Here is a 15,858-nt window from a genome sequence, read left to right on the forward strand (position 1 = left end):
TGGGGTCAGATACATCACATGATCACACTGACAGAACCACAGGCACATAGACACAGGCAACAGAGCATGCACAATGTCGGCACTAGTACAGTGTATATCCACCTTTCGCAGCAATGCAGGCTGCTATTCTCCCATGGAGACGATCGTAGAGATGCTGGATGTAGTCCTGTGGAACGGCTTGCCATGCCATTTCCACCTGGCGCCTCAGTTGGACCAGCGTTCGTGCTGGACGTGCAGACCGCGTGAGACGACGCTTCATCCAGTCCCAAACATGCTCAATGGGGGACAGATCCGGAGATCTTGCTGGCCAGGGTAGTTGACTTACACCTTCTAGAGCACGTTGGGTGGCACAGGATACATGCGGACGCGCATTGTCCTGTTGGAACAGCAAGTTCCCTTGCCGGTCTAGGAATGATAGAACGATGGGTTCGATGACGGTTTGGATGTACCGTGCACTATTCAGTGTCCCCTCGACGATCACCAGTGGTGTACGGCCAGTGTAGGAGATCGCTCCCCACACCATGATGCTGGGTGTTGGCCCTGTGTGCCTCGGTCGTATGCAGTCCTGATTGTGGCGCTCACCTGCACGGCGCCAAACACGCATACGACCATCATTGGCACCAAGGCAGAAGCGACTCTCATCGCTGAAGACGACACGTCTCCATTCGTCCCTCCATTCACGCCTGTCGCGACACCACTGGAGGCGGGCTGCACGATGTTGGGGCGTGAGCGAAAGACGGCCTAACGGTGTGCGGGACCGTAGCCCAGCTTCATGCAGACGGTTGCGAATGGTCCTCGCCGATACCCCAGGAGCAACAGTGTCCCTAATTTGTTGGGAAGTGGCGGTGCGGTCCCCTACGGCACTGCGTAGGATCCTACGGTCTTGGCGTGCATCCGTGAGTCGCTGCGGTCCGGTCCCAGGTCGACGGGCACGTGCACCTTCCGCCGACCACTGGCGACAACATCGATGTACTGTGGAGACCTCACGCCCCACGTGTTGAGCAATTCGGCGGTACGTCCACGCGGCCTCCCGCATGCCCACTATACGCCCTCGCTCAAAGTCCGTCAACTGCACATACGGTTCACGTCCACGCGGTCGCGGCATGCTACCAGTGTTAAAGACTGCGATGGAGCTCCGTATGCCACGGCAAACTGGCTGACACTGACAGCGGCGGTGCACAAATGCTGCGCAGCTAGCGCCATTCGACGGCCAACACCGCGGTTCCTGGTGTGTCCGCTGTGCCGTGCGTGTGATCATTGCTTGTACAGCCCTCTCGCAGTGTCCGGAGCAAGTATGGTTGGTCTGACACACCGGTGTCAATGTGTTCTTTTTTCCATTTCCAGGAGTGTATATAACATTCCAAGAAAAAATGCTTTGTACAAAAAAGAAAAATAAATATATCGGGGTCAGGAATTTTCTCTGTCTCGTGATGACTGGGTGTTGTGTGATGTCCTTAGGTTAATTAGGTTTAAGTAGTTCTAAGTTCTAGGGGACTGATGACCATAGATGTTAAGTCCCATAGTGCTCAGAGCCATTTGAACCATTTTCTTTAATAAATATATGAGGATTCTCTTAAATCAGGTAATACATTTATTAGTACATGTTACAACATCAATTGCATGTTGGAATGCTTTCTTAGACATTTGCAGATCTTTTATTAAAGGCATTTAAAATCCATCTTTGCTACTATGCCCATGCACATTTCGTTTATCGACTTACATCTTCACTGGCAGCATAGTTAATGTGTGAAATAAACACACAGAATACAGTTTCTCTTAGGTAGTAGTCGTTTTTCTCTTTGGTAATAGTCGCGAAGACTGATTTTGAATATCTTTAACAATTAATTCGAAAGCCAGAGACGGATACTATGGCCACGCAAACGTTCAACGTGTATTTCTCTTGCTAATTTTTTTTTGTTTGAAGAGTCATTGTCTCCTTTCCTCCTGTTTGATTCAGTGAAGCAGTATTTTCGCTGTTTTTCAGTGGATATGCCATACATTGCCCTTCATTTTGTAATCACATGTCTTGATGACAATATCATTGGGTTCACTGCCTCCACCATCCAGTGCATGGTAATGTTTTCCTTATGCTACAGATAACATGCCATGCAACTTTGCATTAGGTCCCCACACAAAAGACGTATTCAAAAATATACTTCAAGTGCCTGTTCCAATTTCTTGATCAAGTAAACTTTTCTTTGCATGTAGTCACAAAGAAGCAGGTATACTTTGAAAAGGCCTGGAGACTCTGAATATGTCACTTTGAGACAGATGTTCTTAGATATTGCATTGTAATGTGTAGCAAGCAGCAGATAAGAAATTAGCGATTGCAGCCTCCGCCTACAATGGGGAAAGGCGATCATTAGGAATTCAAATTGTAAAGGACCAACAAGTCGGATTTAATAAGGGAAAGTAACAATAATTTAGTAATACGTAGTTTGAGGGAATCATTAGGAAGAATCACGGTCTAACATAATGTCAAATACTAATACTGATGAATGATTATATACGTTTCAGCTTCTTTGTTACTGCAGACTGATAACTAATGGCCTAATGGGCAGTGCCACAGAGAAGCTATCCTTAAAGAAGGTAATAGTGGAAGATGGACGGAAAAAATTATAACTACGAGGGAATGGAGGAAACCTAATATGAAATGGATAAAAAAAAATGTAAAGATATCTTAAAGAAAATAGCTATCGAAAGTGAAACTAATCTTGGATGAAATTGAAAGCAAGGCCATCAACGTTAAAACTGCAAATGGACTTCCACTGTTAAATGCAAAGGAGAGGACAGATTGCTTGAAAGAGTCCATTATTGCCTCCGTGAGGACAGGAAATATCCGCTTAGTTGACAGAGGCAGAAATGGCGGCTGTCCATTTGGAAGATTTTGAGCATTCATTATTAGAGTCGTGGCTTGAAGCAGTTCAGGAAGACTTGAAACCACATAGGACAGAAAGGAATCGAAATACGCATTTAGCGTTACCAATGCCATTGGGGGAAGCACCAACCCAAGTAGTACTGAGATTACTGTGTGCAGTATATGGGACCGGCGACAAGCTGACTGATTTTCTTAAGAATAACTTCAATACAATCGAGTAGATATAAAAGTCCTTTAAACATGAGAACTGTTTAAAATACAGCTAAACATCTCATGCACCCAGGTTGCTGACAGGAATTATTTACCAACTGTAAATTCTCAGAAAACTAGGTACAAAAGGACGGATTCAATCAGGACGCAGCAAGAGAGACCAAAAGAGGGGTGCCCAGATTGAGAGGGGCTGAAGGCAAAGATGCAGTATTTTTCGCTACTGCTCAGTGTATATATGGAAAGTAACGATAGAAACAAAATTCAAGGCAAGCTGCAATAAACCAGTAAGAAGATGGATGATCCGAAACAAGGACACACACACACACACACACACACACACACACACACACACACACACACTGAAACCATTATATCGAACAATTACAGAAAACACATTTTCTGCTGTGTTGGTTTTATCGTATATAAATGTTATCTTAAATCTTTACTTCCTCCCTGTTTCGCTTTATTACAATATAATTAGATTGAGACTCTACAATAAGTATTAGGATTTTTCAGCTTTCCTACAAAATACAGACTTTTAAAATTTTGCATTTCGTCTCGTAAGGCGTTACCATCGTACTGGTTTTGAAATATGCACCCAAACTTTTCCAATCCCCTATCGGAGATTCAGAAGGGGAAAATTCAAAATTTTTGTCAGTGAAGAGATGGCTCTAAAAATGTTTCAATAATTGACTACTTTTCAGTGGACACATATTTTGTGCCCTTAATGCAGCGGTTTCAGTTGTTCGTAGATGATTGTCCTCAGGTAAAACAATTTGGAAAAATATTCTGTGTGTCACAATTTTATATTGATTCTGTACCGGTTTCGATTGATACAGTCAACGTTAAGGAAATAAACATTGTAAATCAATAGATTAACCATTTAATTCTATCATATATGAGCCATACAAATGTAGATAATCCATATAAACACGCTGCGCCTTGGCACAATTGAGTATCAAACGTGCATTACTCAAGTTTGTCAAGGCACAGCCTGTTTATATGGACTTCGTTAATGCAAGGTAATATCACCGTTATATATGTTCCTCTCATTTATGGCTCACATATGACGGAAATATATGGTTGTTCCAGTAATGTAACGACGTTTTTCTCCTTCAAGATGATTGCACCTACCGAAAATGGTAAAGAATAAAAAGAAAATTGTACAACTGATGACACAAATATGCTTTTTCTAAAAGTTTAAAGTGTCTTCCTCACGATGTTGATCATATCTAAATCTCCCACCTTTAGGGAAAGCTTTCCACCTTAAGGGTAAGAGGGATGCTTAAACATCTATCCTCTCCTCCGTCCGATTTGACGACTTCTTTGGCACAATGAGGCATCTCCAGTACCTTTTCTACTTGTACTCAGAGTAGAAGCTGTTTCTACGATTTAAAAAAATGGTTGAAATGGCTCTGAGCACTATGGGACTTAACGTCTGAGGTAATCAGTCCCCTAGAACTTAGAACTACTTAAACCTAACTAACCAAAGGACATCACACACATCCATGCCCGAGGCAGGATTCGAACCTGCGACCGTAGCGCTACGATTTAAGCCAGGAACCAGGACTTTCTGATTAGCCATCAAAGAGGTTAACCCAGTTCGGCAGTTTCTGAGTCCCATTTTATTATTTTTTATCCATTGTTTGATTCAACCTGGTGTCAAATAAATGGTTGGTTCACTTCCTTTGTTTATACGACATAATCTTGAAGTTATGTTTACCGAACTGCATCGTGTCCAAGTAAGTAGAGATTAAGATTTCCCATTTACCAGTGGGTAGCTCGAATTTTAGTTTTGTGCTATGCTTCGTAGGTGGGAGAGGTAACCAAGATAAGCGCTGTGCGTAATTGTCGAAAACAGCCTCGGAACCTAACTATACTTCTTGTTCAAAAATGGTTCAAATGGCTCTGAGCACTATGGGACTCAACTGCTGTGGTCATAAGTCCCCTAGAACTTAGAACTACTTAAACCTAACTAACCTAAGGACATCACAAACATCCATGCCGGAGGCAGGATTCGAACCTGCGACCGTAGCGGTCGCGCGGTTCCAGACTGTAGCGCCTTTAACCGCTCGGCCACTCCGGCCGGCCTATACTTCTTGTAAAACATGTATGTGACTGACGTTTAAGAAGGGACGTTAGGGGTAATCGTCAGCCAATCACAGCTGTTTCTCGGACTTCACGTGCTCGCTATGGTACCTGTTGTTAGTAACTGTACATGCATTGACGTAGCAGGCGCAGCAGGTTATACGGGAAGGAAAGGGGAACCCGGACCTGGAGTGATATATCGATTGCATGAGCATGTGGCTTTGTGACTATGTTATTCGAGATGTACCCGGCTTTGCTCCAACGCGTTGTGCTCTAAGCTAAACAAAGAAGCCTGAACTCAGTTTGTCGGATAGCTTAAATCATCTGAGAGTCTTATACAGCTGGATCCTTCCAGAGGCCGTACATGGGATATAAGATGGTGTCTTGCCACATACACATCTGCCTAAATTTGTTCTGTTCTTCGCTGGAAAGGCAATCCCCGTTACAGAGGCAGCGCAACATACTGCAGCGGATATCTGTGCCCATCTGCACTCACATCACGTACCTCGCGGGTTCCGCAGCGTTCCAGAAGGTCGCAGGCAGCAGGGCTGCTTTACATACTGTATACTCTGGTTTCATTTCGTCCCCCCAAAACGTAGAGATAAGAGACGCTTCGTAATATATTGTCCCTCAGCACAGACTCTCTCTCTCTCTCTTCAAGGACTCTTTTCGTTTATTACCAACGTACTCTCTGTAGCTGGTACTTCTAGATTCGGCAAGATCTGAGATCTATTACAGGAAATACCTCCTTACAGCAGACAGAGTTGACGCTTCTTGTTCTCTCCATTTGCCTTTGAATCTTCCTTAATCTTCTGGCAACTTGATGAATTTTCTATATCACCCACCATTCCGAGATTATTTCTTCCTTTCTCATTTCTTTCGACCGACGAGTATTCACAACATGTGTCCAGGTAACTTTTTTTTCTAATCTATAGTACTATACAAAGACAGGTCGTAGTTATCGTTTTTACTTAAAACGTCCTAAAGATGTCTGCCGAATTACATTAGTTTTTACACAGTACTCTAATAAAGATACAGACGGACGCTGGACACATATTGTTTGAATATGTATGCTACATAAATGCGTATATTATATAAAAGCAATAGCAGTTACCAAAACCCTCTCAATGTTTCTCATAGACGTACTTATAATTTTTACACAATACGCTAATAAAAGTCTGGATAGACATAGACCACATATTTACGGTATATATGATATACAAATATCTACATATTATATGAAAAGGATTTTACAAGAACTATTGAATAAAGATATTCGGTTTGCTGCTGCTTATACCTCCATATGTCAGCATTATGAAGTATTATTTCGTTTATGGCCAAAGTTATGTGATCTTTGTATGGAAGTAAGACACTGTGCGAAATTCGAAAAGGTTTACACTGAAATATGTGATTTAGCGCTTGGTGCAGATTACGTAATAAGTTGCTGTCTTTGAAATGCAGCTAACATACTGAATTTTGCTGTAGACTTGCGTGCAGGTCTCAGTGTGAACAGTCTCGAGAAAACTGATCTGATGTACCACACTCTTTTGTGATCTTGTGTGCCAGCAGTGAAATATGTACTACATTCCCCATATTTCATAAAGGGTTTGGGATATCGCAATGAGATGTTGGCAAATCATAACACGCAAAAGGAGAGTATTTTGCATATGGATATTTTGCTAAACTTTATTATCTACCTTGTTTCTCATTAACTACAGACGTTTCGATGAAAGAATGTAATTTTGCAAGGGCCATCGATAACTGCTGAAATGAGAAATGCTATGAGACTTGGAACACGTTTATTTTTGGACCGAGGATGTGTTTGTTCATAAGTTACTCACCTCATCTTTTCTCTGTTTCTCACTTAATAGCCTTAACAGACCACTGTTTCACAATTCTCTCGTAACAGCGTCTGCACAGTATGTTATTGAGTTGACACAGTGTAAACTCCGCTACGTTGAGTGAAAAGAAGCAAATTTTAACATGGCAACAAAAGAAATATGTAGGTTTTACTCGAAATTCGCCAGTCATGACGCCTCTCTCAAAGTTACAAGTGGCTGACAAGCCAGGCGAAAATAAATCTCTGCTCTTATTGCCTTTTCTGGAAAATTTTTGAAATTTACTTGCCAAAGCAGGGGTCACAGATGTTTGAGTGATCACCGTGCTAACGTGGGGGATGTAGGATCTCCACTTAATATTTACAAAAATGTGAGCGTAGGCTTCAGTTCCGAACGGCACTTCCCCTCCAGTGCTCACCACTTGCCCTACAGCTGCTGCACGTAACCCCGCCACTCCCACTCTCCTCACGTGTGGCCTTGCCGACTCTGAGCTTACCGCCCATGTCGTTCCGAGCAGAGATTATGACTGTGCAGCTGAGCAGTGTTTGTGCTGCACGGTGCAGCGCGTTGAGTGTGCGGGAGGCTTACTCACGTACTTCTCGGAGGAAAAACGTCATGTGACACGGTGCCAGCGCATTAAATTCAAGCTTTAGTTAAACCCGAATCTTGTAAGTCACACGAGACGTTAATTGCTCACCATACAGGGCTATTACAAATGATTGAAGCGATTTCATAAATTCACTGTAGCTCCATTCATTGACATATGGACACGACACATTACAGATACGTAGAAAAACTCATAAAGTTTTGTTCGGCTGAAGCCGCACTTCAGGTTTCTGCCGCCAGAGCGCTCGAGAGCGCAGTGAGACAAAATGGCGACAGGAGCCGAGAAAGAGTATGTCGTGCTTCAAATGCACTCACATCAGTCAGCCATAACAGTGCAACGACACTTCAGGACGAAGTTCAACAAAGATCCACCAACTGCTAACTCCATTCGGCGATGGTATGCGCAGTTTAAAGCTTCTGGATGCCTCTGTAAGGGGAAATCAACGGGTCGGCCTGCAGTGAGAGAAGAAACGGTTGAACACGTGCGGGCAAGTTACACGCGTAGCCCGCGGAAGTCGACGAATGAAGCAAGTAGGGAGCTAAACGTACCACAGCCGACGGTTTGGAAAATCTTACGGAAAAGGCTAAAGCAGAAGCCTTACCGTTTACAATTGCTACAAGCCCTGACACCCGATGACAAAGTCAAACGCTTTGAATTTTCGGCGCGGTTGCAACAGCTCATGGAAGAGGATGCGTTCAGTGCGAAACTTGTTTTCAGTGATGAAGCAACATTTTTTCTTAATGGTGAAGTGAACAGACACAATGTGCGAATCTGGGCGGTAGAGAATCCTCACGCATTCGTGCAGCAAATTCGCAATTCACCAAAAGTTAACGTGTTTTGTGCAATCTCACGGTTTAAAGGTTACGGCCCCTTTTTCTTCTGCGAAAAAAACGTTAGAGGACACGTGCATCTGGACATGCTGGAAAATTGGCTCATACCACAACTGGAGGCCGACAGCGCCGACTTCATCTTTCAACAGGATGGTGCTCCACTGCACTTCCATCATGATGTTCGTCATTTCTTAAACAGAAGATTGGAAAACCGATGGATCGGTCGTGGTGGAGATCATGATCAGCAATTCATCTCATGGCCTCCACGCTCTCCCGACTTAACCTCATGCGATTTCTATCTGTGGGGTTATGTGAAAGATTCAGTGTTTAAACCTCCTCTACCAAGAAATGTGCCAGAACTGCGAGCTCGCATCAACGATGCTTTCGAACGCTTGATGGGGACATGCTGCGCTGAGTGTGGTAGGAACTTGATTATCGGCTTGATGTCTGCCGAATCACTGAAGGGGCTCATATTGAATATTTGCGAATGCCTAAAAAAACTTTTTGAGTTTTTGTATGTGTGTGCAAAGCATTGTGAAAATATCTCAAATAATAAAGTTATTGTAGAGCTGTGAAATCGCTTCAGTCATTTGTAATAACCCTGTATATTAGATGAAACGATAGTTGTTCAAATGGATACAAGAGCTTCAACCTCTATTAGTACATGGAATGAACATATCGGATTTGCGCGGTTCCTCCACCAGCTGCGTGCAGATCACCATTCTCTTACACGGCTCTGCTAGGTTTGCTCTCCCAACAGGAATCTGAGCTACAGCTTATAGCTTACTACGCTTAGACCTGGTTTCAAGCACTGAGGGTACTAAGATTTCAGTTTTAGTATTGGGGCATCCGACTTGCTTTTTGTGTGAAGACAGTCCTTTGAATGAATTTCAGATAAGAATAAGAAGAACATTTTGCATTGTTTACTATACAGTCCAGTCACAAAAGTTGTGACCATGGGCTGTTTCGAGTCAACGTGCAATAACACCTCACGGACCACATGTGGCAGCACTGGCAGTGAATGGTATACAGGCCTAAAGCGAGTCAGGAGGAAATGGTAAACTGTGCCATCCTTGTCCGACTGGAAAAAGTGGGAGATTTATCAGATCTCCAAAGCGCTATGATCATTGGCTTTGAGGCCAAGGGCAGAAGCATTTCCAAAATGGCTGAGTCTGTAGCTCGGAGCACTATGGGACTCAACATCTGAGGTCATCAGTCCCATAGACATAGAACTACTTAAACCTAACTAACCTAAGGACATCACACACATCTATGACTGAGGCAGGATTCGAACGAACGTGCGACCGTAGCAGCAGTGCGGTTCCGGACTGAAGCGCCTAGAAGCGTTCGGCCACAACAGCCGGCTTCTACGTCTGTAAACTGTTCACACGCAGTTGTGGTTGAAGTACGCCGTGCATGGGAAAATAACGCTATCCAAAACTGCGCTGAGACAACTCTGATGCACCACGGTGGTCATAGATCAAAGAGGGAACGACGGTTGTGTGCGGGTTTGTAGATGTGCAGCTGTTTGGCAAGAGGCTGCCAACAGTGTCTCCCCAGCTACCGTTCAGAGAACTTGTTACATATGGGCCACCACAGCAGGCGGCTGGTCCATGTCCCCACGCTGACTGCTGCTCATTGGTGATGAATGCGGGAATTGGCACGCAAAGGCCGTAACTGAACGTCCACTGAGTGATGACAGCTGGCCTTTCCCGATGAATACCGTTTCATGCTCTATCGGACAGATGGCCATTGACGTGTATAGTGTGAAACATCTGAAAGCAAACACAATCATTGGATGGGACCAGGTTGGAGGAGGGAGCGTAATGGTCTGGGAAGTGTTTTAGTGGCATTCCGTAGGTCAGGTCAATATAGAAGGCACAATGGATCAACAAAAGTATCCATCTATCCTAGGGGACCATGTCCACTCTGTGATGCTACCGTTCCCTTTCATAATTTTGAATGACCTGCGTTTGACCATGCGACATCGGACTTTGAAACGTTACCGGTCGTGTGCAGTAATTGCTCACTAAAAATGTATACCAAAAGTGCACTTCGTACACTACTGTGCACTCAAAATACAAACACAAATAAGTATGATTTATTAAAATTTTCGTTGCGAGAGCAGGAAACGCTAATAAAACTGTTGACTGTTCCATCCCTTTAGGCTGATTTTGAGAGGTACTTTATCGTAACTGATTTAATAACTTAACCTCAAAATACTTGAATCTGTTATACTTAAGTACATAAATTATAATAACGTGAAGAAAACCCAAAAAGGGCGGTAAGTAGATGTAATTAATACTGAGAAATCAGTTTAACGGTCTGCTTGTACTGGGCTAAAGGCTCAGTGCGCACTATGGTGATTAGTGCTTTAATCAGAAACTTGCAACACATTTATTTACAAGCTGTTACAGGGAGCAAAAGTAAGCAAAACTTCAATTTGCCGTTATGATATGATAATAGTAAACATAGTGAACGTAATTTTTATAACCTGCCTTAGTACTTGAAGAACAATTGGATTGTTGTCACACACACAAAGATGTACTTGTTTCAATGATTTTAATCACCACACTTCCTATATTTGTAATACAGAATTTGACACATTACCTCTTGATACCAATTTCTTGACGTAGTTCGCAGCTTGATGATATTTCAAATGTAGAAAGCTATTCCTGATTATATATTTACTTTAGTAATTGCTTTTCCATAGTATAACTTCGCTTTAGTGACTGTGAATATGGGAAATGGTGTTAGTAAAGAGCAACAAGAGTTTAAAATCACTCAAACTTTGTGAATAAAAACAAACACACTATGCTGTACTAATAACATAATTATTCAAAAAATGGTTGAAATAGCTCTGAGCACTATGGGACTTAACATCTGAGGTCCCCTAGAACTGAGAACTACTGAAATCTAACCAACCTAAGGACATCACACACATCCATGCCCAAGGCAGGATTCGTACCTGCGACCGTAGCGGTCGCGCGGCTCCAGACTGAAGCGCCTAGAACAGCTCGGCCACACGGGCTGGCCGCAATTATTAAAAATTAATTATCACACAGGATGTAAATAGGCTCGCGACTTAACTTTCAGTAATGGTTGCTGCACAAATAATTCCCATTTTCTAATAACACTCAGAATAAAATATTTAATTGCCTGGTTGCAACAGTGTCCTATAAGTGTGCATCCATCGTACACGCTACGTAAATTTCCAATCAACTGTACCATTTAAATTTACGGTTTTTGAAGATAGATTTCACCACGTACAAGCTGCTGCACACTAAATAAGAAATAACAACCAATTTCCATTACAAGCCTTTCGATGTCCATATCACGGCTGGAATACTGCCTGCCCCTCATTTGTAGAAACAGAACGACAGTCAATCCTCCGTTTATGGCTGACAGCTTCTTCAGAAGTCGCAATACAGTGTCCAAGGCACTACAGAATCAGTTCACCATCTACTACAAAAGCAACTTTTGTATAAAACTGTATCTAAGTATTGAACATTTTTGGCAATAATACATTCGGTATACAACTGAGGAAGGAATGTCTCATGTTACTTCATATTTTTGTACCTAGTTGACAGCAGACTTTAGTACTGTTATTAGCACGCGATGTCACTATGCTTCATTTCATTCTAATGCCGCAAGATGGCATATGCTTACGCACAATTTTGGTCTCGCCTTCGGACAGATGATCCGCGCTGATTACGTGTTACCACCTCACGAAACGAAGATTGTCTTTAAGCTAAAGAGAATCGATAAGTATTCGCGTATCGTTACAACCTTACCTGCAGTTTCTTTTTCTCCGGTAGGATGTCATCTATCAGCAGGGCGATGTCACCTGCCATACAGGTAGCAGTCTACGGGCTTGGTTCGAAGACCACAGGATGAGTTTTATGTACCCCGTTGGCCACGAACCCAGGCAACGGCCTTGCCGCAATGTATACACAGGCACTTGTATGGATGACAATACGGGCTGCCATGCGCTGTTGCCATTTTTCAGGGTGCACTCGGTCTCGTGATGCCAATTGAGGAGCTACTCGACCGAGCAGTAGTGGCTTCGGTCAAAGATAACCACCATAGCGACTGGGAGAGCGGTATGCCGACCACACGCCCCTCCTATCCGCATTCTCAGCCGAGGATGACACGACGGTTGGTTCGTCCCGGCAGGCCACATGTGGCCTGATGACGGAGTGCTTTGGCCACCAACCCAGTCGAGAATCTGTGGGACCATCTCGATCGCGCTGTTTGTGGCATCAGTCCTCAACCAAGAATCCTAATGCAGCTGGCCACAGATCTGACGTCGGCACAGCCCCACACCACGGTAAGTGTCTTCCAGTACGCCTCGTCGCGGTCCACACTGCAAAAGGAGCTCACTGATCGTTTTGACAATTGGATACACTAATGTGACAGGGCAGTGCATAACACCAAGGAAAAGCGTGATTTTAAAAATCATATGTTTTTTACATGACAGCAGTCTATCTGAAAGATGTGAAATGCAGTGGGATTGGATAAGCAAATAGCTGCTGGGGCAACTTAAACACGCGCGTTAGGGAGAATAGAACGTACCTTTTCTGTAATAAAACACCACACACGTAATTTGTGATGCAGAACGCTGTTCTAAGAAACTTAGTGACGATATTTGACAACAGTCTCTAAAGTAAGACAGGAATATATGAAATGGGATTTGAGTCGCCCCCGCCCCCGGTCCCCTTATAACGAAACAGAAATTATGAACTTCACAAGCCGAAATCGCATTCTGCGCAGACACGATGAAATGCGTGTCTGCTCAGTTTCACTTTCAAGAAAGACGGAAGATGTAACACATGTAATGACAAGCTATTCCTGCCATGGGGGGAAAATTAGGGAAAAAAACGTGTAGCCACAAATATTCATAGAAGGGTAAGAGGGGGTGTCACGAACTAAAAACCGCACTAAAAATCGCACTAAAAATCTCCACTGTTAGGATGTTTAATGATTATTTTTTATGTTATTCTTGAAGAACTCGAAAATCGGGGTTTCTAGCGAAAATATCTCCTACTATAAAATGAAAATGCTTTAAATATCTACAAAGAAGATCCTATTCATTTTTCGTTTAAGATGAATGGTTTCCGCTTTGCTTGGGAACGGAAAAATCGCAGGTAATTGGAAATACTGTTTTAATGGTGTAAAATTAACGCTTTTTGTTATATGAAGTAGATCAAGGACAAATATCAAATGTGCGGCGTACCATATCAAAGTACAGTACAGCCGTTGTAATGGATAAACTGTGTTCCATGGATGTAACAGGATTCACTACTCTGTCCTGCAAAGTCACAAGAAGCAGTTACAGCGGGTTTCACAAAGTTGTATACGGATCCCCTGCAGTGCACCGTATGAATCACGGTTGTCGCAGTGCGCATACATGCCCGCCGAGCGAGCAGTGCAAACATATGAATTTCATTTTTGTTTTCAACACTTTTTAGAAACTAATGTACTGCCAAGAGCATGTGGTTACAATTTGAATTTCTTAGATATCTCCATTAGGGAGCGCAATTTCGTATGCTGTATCTACCTTAATATAATCAAAATGACAGTGAATCAAAAAATGTATTTCAGTAATACAGAAACATTTTGGTGTAACGTATACAATCATACCTCTCATGCACTTAAAAAACAACAAGTGTTCAGAATCTCTAAAGTGTTCCGTCTTAAGCGAGTGTAATACTTTTGCATTCAATTCTGAAACAACATTTTGATCGCAAACCAAAAGCAATGACTTTACATGTGAGGACTAAATGCCCTTGCGAATCAAGGAGCCACAAAAATCTTCATTTAGGGATCTAATTTTCTAATCTTTTATAGAGACACTGCATCATACTTTGTGAACAGTAACCCATCTTTCTTACATACATACATTTCTCTACTAGGTACAAAAATCTTATGTATCAGTATTTTCGTAATCTACTATGTTGGACGAAATTCAGTGTTCCATGATATATCTTGTACGCACTACCACTGTTGAGGATGTCAGGTTCACTAGAGCTGACGGTTGAGAATATTGATGGCATATATATCTTGCAATCTTTAACATGAACCAACACCACCAACCAGACTAACTAACGTCCACAATTCCATAGTGCCGCCTCTTCTACAATGCGGATATACTTTTAGTTCATACTGTGCTTCTGAGATCTTCCTGTAATATACAAGCAGAATAATCACTGCCTTCTCGTATTTCCACAAGTAACTAATAAGCAAAATATGTAGATTATATTAGTCGTAGTGTTAGTGGCAGTACAGTAGTACATATAGCACTTACTTTTTGCGACGAGAGTGATGATGATGACCACGACGATGACGGTGGCATCTCTGATGGTGCAGCCACCGCTCCATCCGGTGCAACACGTCTTCATGGTGAGTCAGCAAGAAATATTGTGATTAGCAAGCATTAGTCAACAACTTCTGTCTTTTTGACGTAAGAAACATATTTTGGGTTTCTGTGCTTCGTTCAGCAGGGAACAGATAATCGCACTCAACAAACTCTCCGCATTTGTGCCACAATTACGTGGTCACTTTTTTCCTCTGACTAATGTGTAATTTGGCTGCCTCCACTACGGCAAAACATCACCAACTGAACACTATGCACTTGCACTGTGTTATATATCAGGGTGTTAGGTGATCTGTTTCCATACTTTTTTTTGCGTCTATTGCAATTAACAGAAATTTCTCAAATGCAAATGCAGTTGAGCCATCTTAAACTTCAAGCAATAGTCAATGCATCGCAAGGCTAATCCTCTAAACAGTTAGCCTCCTTAAGCTGAGTTTACACACTAGCGAACGCAAGTGAAAAGGCATTCACAAAATTTCCACCACCGTCCATTGCCATTTGTTCGTATCTGTAGACAAGCGCTTACACTAGAGGAAACGGAAGAGAACATGGAATAATACACACAGCTGATGAACGTAGCATTATCTTCTTTTTGTCATAAATAATACGCACATGAGATATACTGTTTCACTGATTTTAATCACTGCAGTTCTGTGATGTGTAATATTCTGTGATGTGTAATACAGAATTTGCCACATTACCTTTTTCCATCAATTTCTTGGCGTAGTTCGCAGCTGGGTGATATTTCAAATGGAGAAAGCTACTGCTGATCATCATTTGACTTTAACAATTGCTTTTCCGTAGTATAATTTTGCTCTAGTAACTGTGAATATCGGAAACGGTGTTAGTTAAGGACAACACAACTTTGAAATCACACTATACAGTTAGAGCCTCGATGTAACATCGTTATTCAGAGAGATTAATTTGCATGACTCAATGTATGATGAAGTAAGAGAAATGGAGTGAAGCTTCCGTGTCTGAACTTATACGTGAGCGTGAAGTGCGTGGATGAAAGACACTTAAACATGGGT

The 15,858-nt window shown here is 42.6% G+C and overlaps 1 non-coding gene across 1 annotated transcript; it reads right to left on the bottom strand.

The window, feature by feature from the left end:
• Window positions 1-5,090: 5,090 nt before the first annotated feature.
• Window positions 5,091-5,174, bottom strand: Trnas-gga. The gene is given in 2 exon segments: window positions 5,091-5,125; window positions 5,135-5,174. It is a non-coding gene; the product is annotated as a tRNA-Ser (tRNA).
• Between the last annotated feature and the right edge of the window lie 10,684 nt (window positions 5,175-15,858).

The sequence above is a fragment of the Schistocerca piceifrons genome, chromosome 3, assembly GCF_021461385.2.
Source record: "Schistocerca piceifrons isolate TAMUIC-IGC-003096 chromosome 3, iqSchPice1.1, whole genome shotgun sequence".
In the NCBI taxonomy this organism is placed as follows: Eukaryota; Metazoa; Arthropoda; class Insecta; order Orthoptera; family Acrididae; genus Schistocerca; species Schistocerca piceifrons.